General features: G+C 35.4%; 1 protein-coding gene across 1 annotated transcript in view; it reads right to left on the bottom strand.

Annotated features, from left to right (window-relative positions):
• Nucleotides 1-22,632, bottom strand: part of LOC118277304 (protein EFR3 homolog cmp44E) — a 501,236-nt gene that overhangs the window by 263,217 nt on the left and 215,387 nt on the right. The gene's annotated exons all lie outside the window — the stretch shown is intronic.

Here is a 22,632-nt window from a genome sequence, read left to right as displayed (position 1 = left end):
GAGGGGATTCGACCCCTTCGATCCCCGACTTTTGTCCATAAAATTAGATGTAGTACTCAGCCTTAACGGGTTAGAAGTCCGAAACCTATCACATTGTATAAGACGGACATTAAGATAAAATTAGACATCGGCCCTATTAAGTATAAAAATATTTCCTAAAGAATGTTTGGATTAGTAACGTATCGAAAGGTTTACAGAAAACCAAATATTTTGGGGTTTCTTTTTATTTACAAAACAAACAGTACACTACAAAAAAGCAAACTGCAAGAGTACTATGACGTAGTTAGTAGTGAGCAGCAACAAGCGTATCGGCAGCATGGCGTCGATGTAGAACAGGCCACACGCGGTCATCTTGCTGAACGTGCGGTTGGTTTGAAGCACTTTCTTGTAGAAACCCGTTTGGTATTCTGTCAAATTGTATTTTGAGTGAGTACCTACAAAATATTTAAGAGCGCTCTTTCTAAATATGCAGGATATAATCCATAATTGACATTATCATCAGCCAGGGGCCTTATTACGAGTTTGCTTTACATTCAGGGAGATTCAAACGAGAGCGCATTCGGCGCTCTGATTGGTTGATTCATTCACGCTGGCTAATTAGATCACCAAACGCGCTATCGTTTGTTTTTGTTCAACGTAAAGCAAACTCGTACTAAGGCTACAGTATAGGTCCACTGCCGAACAATGTTAGCATGCCAGGCATGTTTCTAAAGAGAAAGTTTGACAATATTTTCGCAAGTAGCCTAGGGTGAAACAATCTTGAAGTTAGTTTAGGAGGCATATGTTCAGCATTGGACGTCTTGTGGCTTATTAGATATATTTGAGTCAAATTTTTTTAAGGGGGAAAATCATCTAATCTCTTTTCCCGCTTTGGGTGTGGCGAGAGGCAGTGACAGACTCTTACTGACTAAAAACTACTCCTACTTTTCAAGCCGGAGCCCTGATAAATTTGAGTATAACTTACTTGAGCAATTTGTATCCGTCACAAATAAAATACAGGCTAATTTGACTTCTTCAACAGTCATATAAAACTTTTCACAATACACACTAAGGGTTATCAGCAAGATCATGTTCTTTGGTAGCCACATAAAGGCTAAAGAGCACATAGCACGCTGAAAGAAATTTAATAAAGAAACCTTTAGTATATTAACTATACTGAGATATACTACATTCATTTATAATAACGGTTTAATCACATGTACTAATTGAGAAAAATCTCTTTTAGTTTCAAGTCACAATTACAATTTTATTTATGAGCTTCAAATAATACGTGAGGCTATTTTCTAATCCTCAAAAAATCGCCAACGGATTCGTTAAATGTACCAAGAAGAGAACGTGGGGCAACATAAATAAAAAATTAAGGTAACCATTTCTCCTTTATCCGAATTTGTCATGATTCGCATTTCCAAATATGATCCACTGTAAAATATAGTGCGGTAGAAGGTATCGACGGCGTGGTAGAAGATCTGTGAACAAACGTATACATAGCTTAATCATTTATGAATCATTCACGATGTTACTTCATTAATCCAAATCAACTCACCAATGCTTGAAACAACTTCTTATACAAACAGTAAGTTTCCATAATATTGAGATACGTTTCATACATTTTCCCATAATACAGTGCATCTGTATTATTCGCTGGCTCGTTTTTTAATTCTAACACAGCTTTGTTCCATTCAGCTAGGGACTTTGTTAACAATGAAATGACACTAATGGCATACACTACATTTAAATCCAGTAAAAAATATGTTAAATCCGAAATGAAGGTCATCAAATTGAACTGATTGAGAATGATATAAAAAAGAGCTGCGATAACCAAATTAATAATAAGTATTGTTGTAACTGAGATCCAATTCCAAAAAACGTAAGTATGGACATGAGTACTCAAGTTAATAAAGCTATGGATTCTTTGGAACATTATGAGTAAAAGACAATTATTTTGACGGTTGAACAATTCCACAAGAAACATTATAGTGAAGCCTATAGCCATGATGGCACAATAAACTATGTAATACCCAATGAGAACAGTGTTCTGCAGAATGTAGTATTCTGAATACTCAATCACAAAAATTAAAAGAGAAAACATACAAATTGCATAGAACGTTATCAAACATAGTACTGGAGTGGTGACGATCAAATTGTTTTTGATCCTAAACTTGGAACACAGGAATAGTGACAACGTAAAGTTTAGAGGATGGAAAATTCTCTGAATTTCATCGCCTACATAAAAATGTCGTAGATGTTTTGTGTATTTAAATGAATTCACACGATTTTCACTGAACATGTTCCTCAATGGTTAAATACAAAATGATAAAAAATACACAAACCTACGTTATATATTGGATAAAACTCATACAGTGTACTTAATGTTGTTTATCATGACATATTAATAATGTTAAAAGCATTTAAACTAATCGACGACAAATACTTTTTAATATAAGACTGTCTGGCAAACAATGTTTCAATCAATAGTTACCATGCTAGAGAATAAATGTCTATGCAGACGTTGTGATGACCCAGAGGTTTAAGACGTCTGATCCTTATGCTTGAGAGCACGCTTTTAAAATCTACCAACAGCAAGTACCAATGTGACTTTTTCCGAGTTATTTCTACTTTCTAAGATGATTTAGACACCACTGACAAACGGTGAAGGAAAACACCGTGAGGAAACTTTGGTTTATAATTTTTAATTATAATTTGAATGCTTATAGTTTGAAATCGCCAACTCGCATTGAGCAAGCGTGGTGATTAATGCTCAAAACCTTCTCCATGCGAGAAGAGGCTTTGATCAGCAGTGGCCACCAATAAGCTGTTGATATGATGTGATATAAAGAATAAAGAGTATCAAAAGATTTACAGAAAACCAAAAAGTTTAGTATTTTGATTTCTTTCACTTCATCGGTTTGGACTCTCGCATATTTAGATTTGTTTTTACTTTTTATCAATAAAGTTTCATGGTCGTCTAAATACAAACATACTCTTATATCAAGAATATTAATTATTGTCAAACTCATTACCACCATCATCATCGTTATTAGCCACGTCAAGGTCCGCTGTTCTATGATTCAAATGCTTCTGGGCGTAACTCTATCGCCAACGCTTAACTTCGGCTCTTATATAGAGTCGAAGGCGCATCTGGCTGGTAGGAAGTTGGTCTCGAAGGTGAGACGGTACTTCACACCGAAACAACTGCTGAGCCTGTACCAAGCGCAGGTTCGGTCATGTATGGAGTACTGTTCTCACCTTTGGGACGGCTCGGCCAAATGCCAGCTGGATGCGCTCGAACACATTGAAAGGCGTGCCAAGAAGCTCATCAATGATGATACGCTTGTGGAGGCCCAGCTTCAAAGTCTTGAACACAGGCGCAAGGTCGCAAGCCTTTCCGTTTTTTACCGGATACATTTCGGAGAGTGTGCGGGGGAATTGCACAACTTGATTCCCCCTAGTCCTTTTCATCATCGAACCACAAGACAATCGGCGAGGCGTCACCGCTTCATGGTAGATATCCCACCCACTCGCACGAAGCGCTTCGCTTCAAGCTTCCTTGTGCGAACTGCTAGGGAGTGGAACTCCTTGCCGGAGTCTGTGTTTCCTGATGGGTATAACTTGGGTGTCTTCAAGGCCCGAGTGAATAGGTTGCTTATGGGCAGACGTGCTCCACCGTAGGCCGCATCATCACTTACCATCAGATGAGATAGCGGCCAAACGTCGACCCATTAAATGTAAAAAAAAAAAATCTAGGTTAAGTTTTCATCCCTTATTTAAGAAATTAAAGGCGATATTCCCTTGTATTGTTAATATATTTTACTCAAACTAAACTGCAGTAACACGACAACGTAGTTGCTGATGATGCCAGCCAAGGAGAGTGGAAGCGTAGCGTCGATGGAGAACATGCCACATGCAGTCATCTTACTAAACGTCCCATTTAAACGGATTATGTTCTTGCAAAAATATCTTGTATTTTCTGGAGAGTAAGAAATATTTTTGTTTAAAATAATTTCTGCTTCTCATGGAATCTTTGTCACCAGTTATTAGCTATAGATTTTTCTTAGATTTGATGCGAAGGAACGTATCCAGAGGCTCGCGTCGCACGCAACGTATTTTAGTTTGTCTAGTATAGAAACTCATAATACAACTGCGTCCGCTGATCCGCATCGTACGGACCGTATCAACAGCAATGCCTACAGGCGATGCGTACTAATGTCGTAATACGGAATACGGTTGGTGCATGTGGTGCGTACGATGCGTACGATGCCTGTGGACGCTTACCATATAGATGAGAGAAATATTCGATGATGATAATATTGCATTCGAATTTCAAAAATGTTATAAAAAATGATGACTATTATGTCTATCATGAAGATATAAAAAAATAGATATCTTACTTGAACAAGTTTCATCCTCCATGAGCCGTACACAAGCTGAATCTACGTCCTCTACGCTAATGTAGAACTTCTCACACAATATACACTGCAGAATGATTAAACACATGTTCTTCGTTTGCCACAAGCATACTGATAGTATATTGTACACAGTCTGCAAAACAAGAGATTTTTACATACTTTTAGCGGTATCTAACACAAAAAATTCAATAAGCATCTTCACGTCCTGACTGTAATAAGAATTAAAGTAAAAATCGGGAATATACAGACAATTTATAGTCAACTGAGATTGTTTGATCTTATCATTTGAAACAATGGTCACTTTGAAAATAAACCAGGCAAAATTGACATGGTTAGTAATAAAAGGAATTAATTCTTTGACAACTAAAATTAATAATCAATAGAATGGTAAGGTACTTACATCATCCCCAAAACCGTAAAACATTCTTAACGCAGACAAGATGACGTGAAAATAGACCAGATTACGATAAAAAACACCAAACGAGTGATAGAATACCTGAAAATAAAATTAGTTTCATAAAAAAAACCTGGATTCGCTCGGGCACTTAACCTCCGGGCAGTAGTTCCAAGCACCATCACTAAATCTTTATAATGTAAAATAGATAAGCCTATTTCAATTACCTAGGGAACATAAAATTCTAACTCAGTAAACAGTCATCATCAGAATCATTCTGGCTAACCAGAAGGCTACGTCCACTGCTGAACATAAGCCTACCCCAATGACTTCCAGTTAAATGTAAAAGTTTGAAAATATAATTACTCATATGTGAATAGGTAGACTTTCATTTATTTTTTGATACAGTCATACCAGACTTGTAATCATAAATGAACTAATACCATCACATAACATAAATAAAATCAGACTCACCAAAACATTAAAAATCTTCCTATACAAAACGTAAGTTTTTAAAATATTCTTGTATACTCTAAACAAATTGTTGCTCTGTACGTCATCATGTTTTCCACAGTTCATCATGAGGACTTGCCTGATCCATTCATCAACATATTTCCTTAACAATATGATAAATCGCATAGACACAACGATATTAACATCCAAACCAATAAACAGAGCGTCGCAAATACACTCGCAGACGAAAAAACTTTCAGATGACATATAATAAATGAAATAAATAAAACTATCAGTACAAATAATGCCAATAATAAAAATCCAGTTCCATATAATAAAGCCCCTGATTCTCTTACTGAAACCAATACCCAAATAGATGGATTGGATCTTGAGAATGAGAGAGATGTTTTCTCGTTTAAACGCAAAGTTTAATATGAAGTTCATTGTAAACCCAATCATGAAGTAGATTACGTAGAAGAAATTGAAGGCAGACAAAAGTTTCATCTCTAGTTTGGGAACGTCTTCATCGACATAGTCTATAGCGAGGGTCCGATAAATGCACAAACAGTTGATGCAAATCATAACACAGAATCCTAAGAAGTCATAAATCTTGCCAAGTGGATATATATGGTTATTCCTAATACTGTATTTCGAACTCCAGAATAAATAAAGTACTGTATTTAATGAATTTGCAAGCATCTTTATACTCTTTTCCAAACGATTCTTGATTATCAAAACCTGGAACGATCTTTTTGGGGTTACTTTCTTTGTTTTTAACATCATTTTTATTGGATTTCACTTCTTCTATCGATAGCAACTAACAACTAGAATTTTTCGAAATAAAATGTCATTTCAATGACAAACTGATAGTACTGAAAACTGATGGTATCAGTTAGTTCGACGTGTTACAATACAATGGTTAATATAGTGACAAGTTCTGACAAGTCATTGGGAATATTAAAAGTTCATTATTCATCAGTACTGTACTGTACATGGCTATCTAGTTGATGTAATTGAAGATATCGTTTCAGAAATTGTAGGTTCAGCTGTTGCTAATGGCTATATGTCGATTACTGTATTAGATGTCTAAATAGTACTCAAAATACCATAAAATAGAGGAACACAATGATCTTTTATCTTTGGTCATTTATTTTATTGGTCAAAATGTTAATTAAAATCGGATTCTAGGATCTCATCACAATCATCATCAACAGTCAGTAAGTGGCCACTGCTGAACAAAAGCCTGTTCTCACAAGAAGTTATGAGCATTAATCACAACGCTTGCTCAATGCGGGTTGGCGATTTCAAACTTATACCTATAAATTATAAGCCCAGGTTTCCTCACCTAAATAAACTTAGAAAGTACACACGATTCGGAAAAAATCACAATGGTACTTTGCCATTGGTAGGTTTCGAACCTGCACCCTCGGCGCATCTTAAACCTACGGGCCACCACGGCGCGTTCCAGGCTCTAGATAAAGTTATTGAAGTTAATACATACATTGACTTTAGACTTATTTGACTAAAGAACAAGATTTAATATCAAAATTACATTTATAAAAATGCAAAACCAAGGAACACGATGATATAATTCACAATGTAACTGGATAAGTCAATGGGAAGCCTTGCGTTTATCTTGAAGAGACCACATCCAGACATCTCGGTGAACGATGATCTGTGTATTCGCTTGACATTTTTACACAACCGCTTCTTCGATCCTGTGGGAATAGAAAAAAATAATAATTAGACACTTACACTCACAATAATAATTACACACACGAAAATTTCTTAGTGGTAGCACGGTCCCAGTATATGGCAATAGGCTCACCCCCTATTACATGGGACTTTATTTGGGCATTACTTACCTTAATATCCACCTTTGCCTACCCCTTTGGGGATGAAAGGTGTGTCGTTGAATAATAGGTCAATCATAATAATATAATTAAGAATAAACACTAATTAATTAGGTAGTCGGGTACAGCCAAACGCTTTTGCCGTGGAGGTCTAAGGAGAAGACTTTTGTTCGGCAGTGGACGTCTTACGGGCGATGATGTTGATATCGAGACTGTTAAGAGAAACGTTAGGATTAAATAATGTAAGACCCACCTATACACCGATCAGTTTTCAAAAGCAAGACACAAGTGCTATACACATCATTCATTGTAGAACTAAAGTTTTCGCATTGCACACTTAGGCAAACTAAGAAGGCTAGGTTTTTTGCAATCCAAAATTGAGGTACTAAGGTTTGAATAAGACCCTGAAAAGTAACGAACATTTATTATTCCAGGATGCACAATTTTTTTTATGGTATAAGCCGGTAAACGAGCAGACGGAACACCTGATGGTAAGTAATGCCACCGCCCATAGTCACCTTAAACCACAGAGGCGTTATAAATGCGTTGCCGGCCTTTGGGGGTTAGAGATTCAAGGTTTGTTGAGGAATTGGGGATTGGCAAGACTAGGAAGTGGGGTAATTGGGCCTCTAGTAACCTCACCCACTCAACGAAATACATCGCAAGGGTTGTTTTACGTCGGTTTTCTGTGAGGCCGTGGTATCACTCCGGTTGAGTCGACCCATTCCAAGCGAGGCGAGCTCTTAAGGTAGTAGAGACTCATAGTCCAGCAGCGTCCAGTTGACGACAATATTTTTTATTTGTAACACCTCTCACAAAATTGTGGTTCTTATACTAAATTGTGGTTTTACTTACTTTAGTGGAATCAGCTATAATTATTTTCTTTACAGTTAATAAAGCTTCAATGTTTAACAAACCATGAAAAACTGAATTGGCGACGTAGTATACAATCTGAAAAAAAAATACAATAAATGGTAGTTAGTCTTAAAAGTAGTAGTTATTGTTCTATGGTACAATAGTTTATCTCATTCCATAAGATAAAAATGGCACAATTACATTTATTTGTTATGGTGAAAGGGTAAACGACTTGATGGTAAGCAATCGCTGCCACCCATGGACACTCGAATCTCCAGAGGCATTACAAGAACGTTGCCGGATTTGGGGGTTAGGAATTTAAGGGTGGTTGGAGAATCGGTGATAAAAAATTGTAATGATTATCATTTACTTCACTTACCAAAACATTGAACAATTTTTCGATCATCTTATAAGCGTCCAATATTTTCTGATGCACATCAAACATCACATTCCAATAGCTTTCAACACCTAGTGTATTAGCAGACCTTGGTTCTGTAACTTCCATAATCCAAATTCTCATTGTTTCCGTCAATAGTCTTATGAGTTGAGTAGCGTAAATGATATTCATATCAAATACAATAACGCAAAACGTTGCAACAAGGCCGTAGAAAGAAACTATAGGGTATTCGAAATAAATATAAATGATAAAACCAATATAGAACATGTACAAGACAATGACAAACATCCAATTGCGTGTGATCAAGCTTTTAAGATTTTCTCGTTTGATCCTGAGAATTCTATGGCAGTACTGGATTTGTAAAACCAACTGTATATTGTTTTTGATCTTCATGATATGGAACCATCTGTTGATCATGAATCCGATGGTATAGATGACGTAGTCACAGAAGTTACTAACAAACATGAAACTGGAGACACTGTTCCAGTTAGTAGAAAAACAACTTAAAATAATTTTGTAAAGGCCAATGAATTGAAAAATAAGCATGCAGATTACACCAGTAAAATTGTAGAAGAAACTGTTTGGTACAATGCGGTCATGGTAGATTCTGTACTTAGAATACAGAAGCGGAGCTAACATTAGATTTAATGGTCTTAAAACTGCTTTCAAATCTTTTTCAACATCATTGTTCACTAAAAACATACTCTCAGCAAAATCTTCGTGAATCATTTTTTTCTTTTTGTGATTATAATCACTTTTTATGGGTGAAATTATCCACTCAAACGCCCGGGCGACTATAGTCGCCATCAAAATCACATTTTGGCGTTAAACGCCAGGGCGACTATAGCAGCCCAATTGACTTGTTCACTTCCAACGAATTTTTATCTATGACAAGCTTCAAAGAGCTTTATTAATGTTATACTAGATGGATCTGTATTAAATAACGCATCTATTGGTCGGTAAAACAGTATGCCAGGTGACAGCAAGAATATAAAAAATAATTGTTTACAAACTGTGTGTCAAGTTTTGTGAAGTGTTTGCGTTTAAAATTGAAGTATTCATTTATTTGTAAAACCTACTGTATATTTGTATATTAAAATAATCCTTAATGATTCATTCTGTTCAAAATGAAACAACGAAAATAAATAATAAATAACGTAGTCACAGAACTTGTTCAAAAAAACAAACAAATATTTAGCCCGTTCTGTTAAGTTCAACTTTTTTTTATGCATTTGTGATTGATTTCTGTATTTAATTAGTATATATTTTGATTCCTTAATAATTCAGCTTTAACTGGTATTTTTTACTTTGCTCTAGCTGCAATAGTTTGCTAGAAAATACACTTTGAATCGGTAACGGCATGGGGCGCTCGACGCGGTTCAACACAGATCGAGCGCGTGGGCGTACAAGGTGTTGACAGGTGTCGCACGTTAACGTTTGAGTGGTTATTTTTATATTTTATTTATTCACATATAACATACAAATATCTTCACAGGCTACACCCAATGCGATATTGCATACTTGAGATAGTCTATAAAATACTAGCGAATTACTATAACGGAGAACTCCGCTACGCATCCAATGAATTTCTCTGTTTTCCTGCTTTTCTCTTGAATTTTTCTTTTTATTTCTGGAGTTATAGTATCATGAAGGAAATCCCGACTTATTTTTATATTATAGATTTCTGCATTTACTATGTATAGCAAATCTCGTGTAAATTCACCCAATAAGCAACTGAATACATCTACTACTACGAGATATCGACTACTACATCTAGATTGTCTTTGGTAAAAGTAATGTTAAAAATAGATATATAAGTATTCACATTATAGGTGAGTAATCTAAATACATTTATGTAAATGTAGTTAGATTAATAATTTCATAATGTTCAATTTAATATAACAAAACGCAATTGGTTGTTGCTAGGCCATAAGGTTTCGTTTTCATAAACATAATGTATTTAGCAACTTTTGAACTGACCAGGTGAAGTGATCATGCGTAGCGGGATTTCTGCCCAATTGTTGTTCCTTGGAACTTTCTATCCATGTTTATTCGCATATAAACATCATATGTGCGACATAAAATTTATGACGTCAACCGTTGATTTGATAGTCGATTATCTATATGCGAATACTTTCATCTGACACGTGTAATATGTAAACACATATGCTGTGTTTAAGGTTACGTTTGTTTAATAAAACATGCTATATTTCTTTTTAAAATTCTGCATAATAATTTTATGTCAGCGTACAGTTAACAACTCGTACCTACACATTAGGAGAATTACATGCCATATTCTAATCTTACAAAAACAGGAATTGAAGTATTGCAATGATGTATTTCGAGATGACCTCCGCCAAAGCCATTGGTAGCACAGCGTCGACGAAGAACAGTCCACAAGCGCTCATCTTACTAAAGCTTTCGTTGCGACGCAAAATGTTCTTGCAAAGACGTTTTTGACTCTCTGCAATAAGGTTAATTAAGGTAAATATTGGTTTTAATTAGATGAAAATTTAAAACTAATTTTTAAGACCAAACATACTCTCAGTATGATCACTCTCCGCCCCAGTATGAACAAAATAATATGTATACGTTGTTATAATAACGTTCGGCAACGTAGGTTCAGTATGATTGACAGACAAACATACAAACAACATCGATATAAATAAAAATGAATCGCCAAAATATACATATTTCTGAACGATTGCACCAAATTGGATGACTTTTTTTAATATATTCCTTATTACCAAGAGAAGTTTCGGACATTAAAAAAAAATAAAGAAGCGCAGAACAATTAATTTCCAAGGCGAAACCAAAGTTAGCGGGGTCCATTAGTTTATAATTCTTTTTTTTTTTAATCGTTGCCCCACATTAGGTTTCTCTCCTGTGTCATGGGTGCGTTTACAAACATAGAATTTCACATGCACATGACACCCATACCCGAAACAACAATTTGTGGATCACACAAAGAGTTGCTCCATGCGGGAATCGAACCCGCTACACATTGCACGACAACCAGTTGCCCAGCCACCGCGCCAACCGTGCAGTCAAAATAATATACCTGGGCAGTTTTTATTCTTCATTAGTATAACACACGCAGACTCCACCTCTTCTATGGACATTTGAAACTTCTCACAGCACGCACTTTGTACAACAATAAACAAAATATTCTTTGCTAGCAATAAAAATGTTGCGATGGTCCAGGAAAATTCCTGAAACCAAATATTTTTTTGGGACATAAATACTTTTGGATCACACAAAGAGTGAGTGGCACCGATTGATTACCATCAGGTGATTTGTGAGTTTGTGTACCGGCTTCACACACACACACACACACACGTCAACAGGCTATTGGTGGCCATTGCTGACCAAAGCCTCCTCTGATATGGAGTAGGTTTTAGCATTAATCACCACGCTTACTCAATGTGGGTTTACTTATGGTGACTTCTTCTTAATTAATTTAAAAAAAGCAAAATGTAAAATACAAACATTAAGTCCAAAACTGCCTTCCTTTCTCAATAGGACGACCGAAATGAAAACATTACACATACTTCGTAAAAATATGTAAAACGATGCCAAGAATAAGATCTGAAACAAAGAACCAAAAACATTTTTACCGACTTCATATTTCTACTTTTTTGTGTCTCTCTCCAATCAAAGTGTGGGAGAGCTTGGGCATGAATGGGCCGGCTCAATTGAGGTGATGCCACGGCCTCACAGAAAACCGACGTAAAACAACGCTTACGTGGTTTTTCGTTGTAGGTTTTGAAATTTTGCCTCCACTTCCCAATCTTCCTAATCCCCGATTCTCCAACAACCCATAAATTCCTAACCCCCAAAAGTCCAGAAACGCACTTGTAACGCACCTGGTGTGGCAGCGGCGATTGCTTACCATCAGGTGATACGTCAGCTCGATTACCGGCTTATTCCATAAAAAAATGCAAAACTCACCACTGTTTGAAAAATAGTTTTATACAAATCATGAGCAGCCAAAATGTCCTCGTACGTCTCAAATAAGGAGATACACTTTTCATCATTTCCTCGTTCCTGTTTTAATTCCAACAACATTTTGACCCACTCATCCACATACTTCCTCAACAAGACTATCATACGAATAGACATAATGGAATTAATATCAGTCAATACACAGACTACATCGTTGAAGCAATCAAGAATACGATCATTGGTACCCAAGTAAGCAAATGTTGAATAAAACACGCCAAGTATGAAGATATTCATAATAAAAACCATTGCAATATAGATCCTATTCCATAAAACAAAGGGTTTAATATCCTTTTTGATGTTGATACTCCTGTTTAAAGTCTCAATCTTTAATAAGAAGGAGACAATATTGTGTTTGTGGACAAAGCTAAGAATGAAAGTCACAGTAAGGGCAAATATGGTGATCATGGGATAGCATCTAGCAGGTACTACGACTAGTTTGTTAACAGTACTAGTAGCTACGGTTGTGAAATCTACTGTAAACAGTCGGTAGATACATAAAGCGTTGGTTATAAATGTAAAAAAGAACGATATGATATCATATCTCCTTTTAGCAGGACTAATTCGATTATTCTTTATATTGAATTTCAAAATCATATACGGATTTATATTTAAAATAGGGTAATCAAATAATTTTTGTATGTCTTTATCTAATTTCTTATTTTTCTTCTCTTCCGATGACTCGACTAGTAACGTGATTTTTCCCATATTTTTGTTCTTGAAAATATTTACTACAATGACCAACTAACTACGCAGAATTTGTATGGAAAATTTCATGACAATTTAAGCGTTTAAGTTAATTTTAATAAGGCAGCACTGTTATCGAAAGTGTCACAGTAAATGCTTCTAACAATATTGTAGGACGTAATAATCATTAATGATGATAAAAATAGTAAAACGTTATCTATCGATATCAAAAATTCCGCCTCAACAATGGAAAGTACCTGGAAGGCAAAACAAGGACAAATAATTCCATTATAAATGGAATTGAATGACTTTATTCAAAGACGTTCTACGTTTCATAGTAATAAGTACGGTGGCCCACGTAACGTAGCGTGTCAATTGTTCTAAAGTGTATAAGCATTTGATTTTTTAGGAAAATGGGAGTTGGATGCGTTAAGTTATTATCTCAAAAAGATTTTAAGTGTGGGAGAGGCATGTTTCGGCACGAATGGGCAAGCTCGACCGGAGTGACACCATGGCCTCACCGAAAACCGATGTGAAACAACGTTTGCGTTATGTGAGTGAAGTTATCGACGGCCCAGTTACCCCCCTTCCCAAAGTTCCCAATACCTGATTCCCCAACAACCCATAAATTCCTAATCAATAAAAGACCGGCAACTCACTTATAATGCCTCTGGAGTTTCAGGTGGCCATGAGCGACTGCAATTGCTTACCATCAAGTGATACGTTTAATCGTTTTTATTTATGGCATAAGCCGTATACTATCAATAACGAATAAAGAACACTCTAGCAAAGATTGTAAAATTCAAGTGATTTCTTAAATCTATTAAATCTATAAATAAGCTATGTATAACTTACAGCTTAACTATACACTTTGACAGTACCGTTAAAACCATATAATAAAAACTGCAGGTTTATAATTTGCGTAAGCATGCATGATTCACGCTGAGTATACAAAACAGAAATTAATTGACTTAGGTACCCTTTTAATCATCGTATTGCTATATTGTTCTTACGTTTGACGTCATCAAGTAAATAAGTCCTGATAGATATATGAAAACAATAACACATTGACATAAACTTAATTGTTTACATACACTACAGTAATCCATAGCTCGTGTACTAGTAAGCTACAAAACTAGTTCTCTTTAACGATGAAGTTGTCTAAAAAAACCTTTGTTATCCCACTACAACACACAGCGAATAATTTTGTGGACAAAGACGTGCAATCAATGTTTCTACCTTTAAATCTAATGCAGTTTATGATGTGTTGTCCCAAATACCGTATTCAGAATAATCATATAAGCCCTAATAAGTTCTTTAGTAATTTTATTTCATTTGTTGCAACTGTAGTATTCAATTTGGTCTTTGTTCATCGTTGTTACACCATGGCTACTACTAGCGATGATTATAGATATACCATGTTCATGAATATAGCTGCTTTTATTGATTGCATCTACTATAGCTTCGGGTTCACTCTCAACTTTGTCATTGGTATTATTTCTTCGAAGAGCAATATTGAATTTGTTCTGTGCTTTCAAAACGTGCATAGATTTCTCAATATTGACAAGATTGGTCTTAGACGTTTCACCTATATGAATTGGGTTTGTGTTATCATGGCTTTTTGCATCTATATGATCCCCTTTACGTACTTTTGTTCCCAACTCACCTATTACGTGGTGTACGGTGATTATTTTTTAATGTTTTTCGATTTCAATACGCTTTACACGATACGAATGTTGAAACTCTTAGAAACTAAAGTTAATGAGTGGCAAATTCGTCTGTTGAAATCGAGGGGAATTAAAAATTGTTGCAAAAATATGGAGAGTTTTGAAATGTTCCAGAATTTTGCTAATATTTTGGAATGTTATGATATATTTAAGACTTGTTTTCAGCATTACGTAAGTATTACTTTTTGAGAATGATAAGTAACTACTAATTTATGACGTGAACAATTTAATAGTTCGACCAATACAGTATTCTGCTTATTTTTTGAAGTGGAAAAATCATCTAATGACTCTTCTTTCTTTAAGCGAGGCATGATGAAGTGTCAGTCTCTTACTGATTAAAAATCGTACCTACTTCTGCTCTTCAAGTTGGTGCCCCGAGAACCCGTAAGGTGTTCTGCAGTTGTACTATGAAAACAACATTAGCAATTAAGCTAAATAAAAGTAGCCCCGGTTTGACCAAGGTATATGAATTTTAATATGATTTTTTATCCTTTTAGATGCTGTATTACATTGTTGAAGTTTTCATCCACTCTCTTATTTATATTCAAGTGATGATCGATACTTGCAACGTAGATAAAAATTTCGTAAGTTGTTTTTATTTTGTTCTTAATTATATGTGATAGTTTGTATATGTTTTAAAGATAAAGTAATGCCTTAAGAACAAATCACGCTTAAATATCATACATATACATATCGTCACCCCTTTAATCCCCGAAGGGGTAGGCAGAGGTGCACATTATGGCACGTAATGCCACTGTGTACACCCACTTTTCACAATTTATGTTGTAAGTCCCATGTAATAGGTGGTGAGCCTATTGCCATATACCGGGCACATTTCCAGACTCCGTGCTACCACTGAGAAATTTTCGAAAAGCCGAAAAAAGCCCAGTAATACTTCGCCCGACCCGGGAATCGAACCCGAGACCCCTTGCCCGGCAGTCGCACTTGCAACCACTCGGCTAACGAGGCAGTATTTAATATCTCACGTTTTATTTTGTATATATTTCAGAATAGAGCTTCAGTAGCTTCTGTTACTATCTACTGCTGGATGATAAAGGACTTCATGTGGCAAACGACCTTGAGTTATCAATGCGAGAAGCTGTACATAGCCATACAAAGTGTACAAGATGCCTGCACTTCAATTCTGAGATCCAACTGTTCAGGTAAATTTTATTGTAGTAGAAAAATAAATGGAATAAATACAAAAAATTATACACATTAATACTATAATTTTATTGTGAAAGTTTATTTGATTGACAAAAATAATTTCACATTCCACTGAAACTACTAAATGGATTTTGATGAAATTTGACATACAGACTGGGGTAGGAAAAAGGACGAAAAAGACGAAATTTGATATCAAGTGTGGGAGAGTCATGCTTGGCACGAATGGGTCTACTTAACCGGAGTAATACCACGGTCTCACAGAAAACCGACGCTTGCGTTGTGTTTTGTTGTGTGAGTGAGGTTACCGAACGCCCAATTACCCCTACCCAATCTACTCAATCCCTGATCAACCATAAATACCTAACCCCAAAAAGGTTGGCAACGCACAGTGCAAATTGGGGAATAGAATCAGTAGAAATAATATTAAAACGAGACCTAATACTATTTTACAGAAAATGAGAGAAAGAGCTACAAGAACGTGCTCCGCCTGCATCGAGCGTCATTCAGCAAGATACGCGTGTGTGGCCTGTTCTACGTGGACCTCGGGCTACAGCTCACGATGATGAACCTCCTTACAAACTATATTGTGGTTATATTACAATTTGCTTATTTGTAAGTCAGTGTTTAATAAAATGTTTTGGTTTTTCTCTTATATAATTTTCCTTTAGGCAGATTTTATGCCGTAATGTGCACCTCTACCTATCGATTTGGGGATGAATGGTTGCGTCACTTTTTTTTATAAATTTTATTAATGACGTAGAAAAATAGGAGTAAGGAAGAGTAATTAAGTGCGCAGATAAATAGTGCACTTAAAGGGTTATTTTAAACCTAATGTTTTTAATAAGGCCTTCTTTCAATCAGATAAAATTTATTCAACATGAGTAATTAGCTTAACGACAAGCAAACACTTAATAATCGTTTATCACCAGCTTCTACCAGCGGCTTCGCCCGCATTTCCATGGGATAAAAAGGCCCAAGTATATATTATCCCAAATCATAATCTGCCCCTGTTCCAAATTTTATCTCGATCCCTTCAGTCGTTTTGACATGAAGGAGTAATAAACAAATAAACAAAATGACCTATAACATTGTTTTATACTTCTGAAAATGACAAAAAGAAAGTAAAAACAAAGATTTTCTTATAATATTTATAATACTTTAATTACAAAACAGCAAACTGTAGTAACACAATGAAATAATTAGCGAGATGGCTCATCAAAGCTAATTGCGACGCAGCGTCCATGTAGAAGAGGCCACACGCTCGTATCTTGGTGAACGATGCTCGATGCAGGCGCTGCACGTTCTTGTACAGCCTTTTGTTTGCGTCTGTCGAAGAGTAAAAATAAATGCCAATCAGAATCTGTCTGTCACTAACGTGGCCAACTGCGTGAGTGATCTAGCAAGCGAACGCGAAGCGGTGCGGTGACATGCGAATCCAACGCGATGCGGTGTGACGCGGCGCGATGCGGCGGGTATGTCCTACATGCAAGTGGATCTTTTCGGTATGTTTCTGTTTCCAACATTATTAACAAAAACGTGACGACACCACGTCCAATTCGCGCGGCTTTGGTCAGCAGTGGCCACTGATAGACTCTTGATGTGGAGTGTGATATGCCCTTTATTTTTCTTACCATAATTAATAATTTCACAAAAGCAAAATTATATTATTAGACACTTATACAATGTACATACCTGAACAATTTGTCTTCAAAATCTGCGTGCAAATATCTTGAACACTTTGAACTTCAATGTAAAACTTCTCACACTGATGACACAACAGCGTCAGCCACATCAAATCCTTTATCAGCCAAGTCAGTATGGTTAGTGTAGTTAGAACAGGCATTGACTAGAAAAAAATAGTAAAACATGAACAAATGATGTTGAAATATAAGAGATCAATTAACTAAAAATCACGGCTCGTAAATTAATGAAGAAAAAAGCTCTACTAGTATCGAGTCACAGAGGGACTCTTCATCATGAGCAGCGTGAGCTGACGTGGCGACCTCATGTCGTGCAGCCTTTTTTTTATTTTTTTTTAAGAGGGAAAATTATCCAATGACTTCTCCCGCCCTGGGCGAGGCGAGAGGGAGTGTCAAACTCTTACTGATTAAAAACCACCCCGTTCCTACTTCTGCTTGTCGAGCCGGAGCCCTGGTAAACCCGCTAGGTAGTCCGCAGCTCCGGATCAGGCATCAGCCTACTGGTCAGACCGTGCATTGTCGATCGATCGGAATTGTATTCGAGAGTAAACCCCCGAATCTTGTTCAGAATATCTTATCTTTAAAAGGTTTACTTACTTTCTTTAAAACGCCAGAAAACATTTCAATGTAAGTTTCCATATACATCAGAGCGTGAGTGAATATTTCTATCACGTAATACAAAAACTGGAAAGACAAACGCAATAATAATATACATATTTTATTAATGAAAAACATGACTTAAATATACTTACATAGTGTTGAAAACATTTTTTATATATATTGTAACAATCCAAAATGTTAACATAAGCCTTAAACATCTCTTTACTATTATCATCTTCCAATAATCCTCTTCTTGCCTTAACACTACCTAAAGCTTTAGTTTCCCATAAAAGAACTTTATACTTCAACAAACGTAGAATCCGAATAGCATAAATAACATTAATATCAAAAGAAATGACAGTGTAACTATAGTAGATATAATAGTAAGGAAGCTTCAAATAGATATTACTACAAGTGAAGAAAAACACATAACTGAATAAAAAACCAATAACAATAATCCAGTTCCAGGCGGTAAAACGCTTAGTGTTAATGTCGTTGTTCAAAAATCTATGCACGTTTTGGAAAGTAAGGACGAAATTAATAGCGTTTTTGGTTTGAGTGATCCCAATCACGAAGTTGATAACGAACCCAATACTATAGAAGATCCAATCATAACAGATAGAAAAACGTAAAAATAAAGTCAGCTGATGGAATTCGGAGCAAGCATCAAGAATATATAGACGAGAACCAACTAGAACAATGAAAAACAAAGTTCCAAGTAAAGAGAGAGAGTTAGAAATGAAACTATTTGGTTTGATGTAATTGTTTGCAATACGATATTTAGGACACAAAGTAAGGTATTGAAACACATTCAAAGGTAAGAGGATGTATTGCACATCTTTATCCACAATTTTGTTTAAATCCAAATTATAAGGTCTTTTAAAAAGAGACATTTTGACTAGCTTATACTCTGAAGACTTAGGCAAGCGAAACATCAATCGATGCTAAAACTACTGATAGCAATCATCAATTTAATCATGTTAATGGATAGTACTAAGACACATTGAAAACAATTATTTTAATGTAGTAAAGTTTTAATTATAAGATACTGATAATTAATACAAGACAAATGTTAGTTCTTGAAGCTTTATTTTCAACATAATATTCAATATTATTTATTTCAAATAGTTTAGTAGTACATTTTTGAAGGTCAAAGCAAATATTAAAACACCTATTAAAAATGTCTGTCCGTCGGTCAGTTCTCTAGTGAAGCTATTTGTTCGTTCCAAAAGAACGGGTATGTTACTCTTTTTCAATCAGGTTCAAAATACAACACATTTTTCTTGTTGCTGTTTATTTTAAAGATCTCTTTTGTGTCTTTTAACTCTAATTCTTTATTACATTCATGTGTACTGTACATGTCTTATTGATATTTAAGTCTTTACTTAATTTTACTCCTTTGTTTTTCTCTTTCTGTCATAATAACGTATCGTAACATTCTTTTTGTTCATCAATATTCTTCATTAATTCATATTTTACTTAGTTTTCAAATAAGCAATAAATTATTTCGGTAATATATGAAACCAAAATTGTACAGAAATACTTTGAACAATAACTACAACAAAGCAAACTGCAGCAGCACGATAACGTGATTGGTCAGTAGCGTCACATGCGCCACATGTAACGCGGCGTCTATGTAGAACAGGCCACACGCGCTGATCTTGCTGAACGACGTCCTCAGTAGACGCAGCACGTTCTTACACAGCTTTTTCTTGTCATCTGTTGAATATATTAGATTATGTGTTGTAGAAAGAGTAGGCAGATTATTATAATTAAGGCAGTTGTCCCACCGGCAACGATGAACGAGTAACGAGTAGAGCTAGAACTAGAAACGAGTGAAAACGAGTGAAAACAAAAACAAACAAGTGAAGCGAGCACTCGCCGGCAGTGTGAACAGTCAGCGATCAACTATTTGTATATGCATCTCTTTTGTTTACACGGAAAAGTATATCTATTGTACGTTTCTTGAGCGAGAAAATAGCCGATAGTTAGTCGTTCACTCGCCGTTGGTGGGACAACTGCCTAAGATTAAACACACTTAACAAGCACCAGTGTTTCCAACTGTGGAAAAAAGTGAAAAGTGAAAAATGTTAAATACGTTAATTGAGATGATTATAAAACGACTCATGCGTTCTGCTTAAACTGTTGTGGGTCTTTCGTCAAAAGGCTACTACAAAACAAACAAGGTTCTCACACATCGTTTTTTGTCAAATATTATCTAGATTTTTTTTATAAAAATTTTAACGTGTAAAGGTAGGCCCTTTTGTAGCCTATTTACAAATATAAATTCACTGTTTCATTGTTTTAATCAGTAAGAACCTCTCTGACAAACGTACTATGCATTGTAACAAAAATCTCCTTATTTAGCAACCACCCTTGGTATAAAGATTTTACATCTTTGCTCACCTGAACAATTGGAACTGAGAATAATAGCACAAGTGTCCTCAGTATTTTGAACAGCAATGTAGAACTTCTCACATGACTGACTCAGTAGTGTTTGCCACATCAAACCCTTCACCAACCAACCAAATATACTGACTGTTGCTAAAACTGGCTGATCCTGTAATAGTAGTAAAGTAATATTTAGGAGACGATATAAAAAAATAAAGAAATTATTGACACCGGTCACAATTTCATGATATATTCAACGAATATTTTTTTACAGAATAATAATATACTTATAAATTCTTAAGTTTTTCAATCAAATCAACAGCCTATAAGTGGCCACTGCTAACCAAGGGCCTCTTCGCATGGAGAAGGTTTGCTCAATGCGGGTTGGCGATTTCGAACTTAAAATTAGAAATTATAAGTCCAGTTTCCTCACAATGTTTACCATTAACGTACGTCGTTAGTGTCCAAATAATATTAGAAAGTACATACTATTATATACATAACTCGGGAAAAGTCATAAGGTAGTTGCCATTAGTAGGTTATCAACTAGCACAAGCCCGAATGCATAAGCGTCTTAAACCTCCAGGCCATCGGCCACTTCGATATTACAGTTTCGAAATCGTATTTTTTAAATGAAGAAAAAAAATGTGAATAAAAATAATTCCATAAAGAAATAAAATCAACAGTCTACTTACGTAGTTATTTAATTTAATTCCAATGAACATAACTTGTATTGAAACCTCGATGTAGATTAGTGCATGACTGAATAAATCTATAATGTAGTAGAGCATCTGAAAATAAATACAATTAGCGATAATTGAAATCTTCGAATACAAACAATACATTATCTTACAAAGATACTTACAAAATGTTGAAATCCTTGTTTATATAAGTCGTAACACTTCAATATATTAACATAAATCTGCAACATTTCTTTGCTATAACCTTTATCGAATGCATCACTATGCCCAATATATAAAGCACGGGTATTCCACAAAACAATTTTATTTTCCAACAAATTAATGATACGGATGGAATAAAGTATATTGAAATCGAAAGAAATGATAATAAAACTGACAAATACTATAAAGAAACTGTTATACATTTGGATGCACATGTATGCATAGAAAGTCATGTAGCCACAAAAGTAAGTGATGGTAATAATCCAGTTATGAACGATGAAGCGTTTGGTGATGACACTGCTATTCAAGAACCTATGTATCTTTTGAAAGATAAGGACGAAGCTAATAGCGTTTCTAGTCTGAGCAATGCTAACCACAAAGTTCATAATAAACCCAATGCTATAGAAGATGCAGTCATAATAAGTGGAGATGTGAATGAAGAGAGTGATTTCTTTAATATTGGCATAGATATGGTAAAAGTAGATTCGGAAGCCAGCTGTAGTGATGAATATCAATGTGCCAATAGCTGAGAAGGGGATAGAAATACTGTTAGGTTTGATGTGGTTGTTTTTGATGCGGTATTTTGGGCAGAATATAAGGTACTGCATTAGATTTAAGGGTCGAAATATTGATTGAACGTCTTTGTCTACTTTATTACTTGCTAATAAAGTGACCATTTTATAACGTCGATGTTGTTGAATATTATCAGTATTTTCCATGTTTGTTTTATCTTGAACTACCAAAGCCGACGAACTCCGTTTCGCCACCAATGATTTTCTGCTTTTATCTTGAATTTTTCCAGAATTTTCTTTGTTATAAATTTCACGGAACCTTTCGGAGACCTTTTTAACGAATGCCAAATCGTGGAAATCTGTTCGTGCGTTCTGGAGTTATAGCGTCAAGAAGGAAAACCCGACTTATTTTTATATTATAGAGATTAGTGCGTCGTTTACAAGTTATAAAATATTATTGTATAGAAACAGTTGCTTAGGGAAGTTTAACTACATATTAATTTTGATAAGAGTATGCTTTTAAATCTATTGCTTTTATATTTGTATAACATGTCAGTTACGTAATTCTTGTTTTGTAGCTTGAGAG

This window comes from Spodoptera frugiperda, chromosome 10 (assembly GCF_023101765.2).
Source record: "Spodoptera frugiperda isolate SF20-4 chromosome 10, AGI-APGP_CSIRO_Sfru_2.0, whole genome shotgun sequence".
Taxonomy (NCBI): Eukaryota; Metazoa; Arthropoda; class Insecta; order Lepidoptera; family Noctuidae; genus Spodoptera; species Spodoptera frugiperda.
This window is presented reverse-complemented; position numbering and strand designations above follow the sequence as displayed.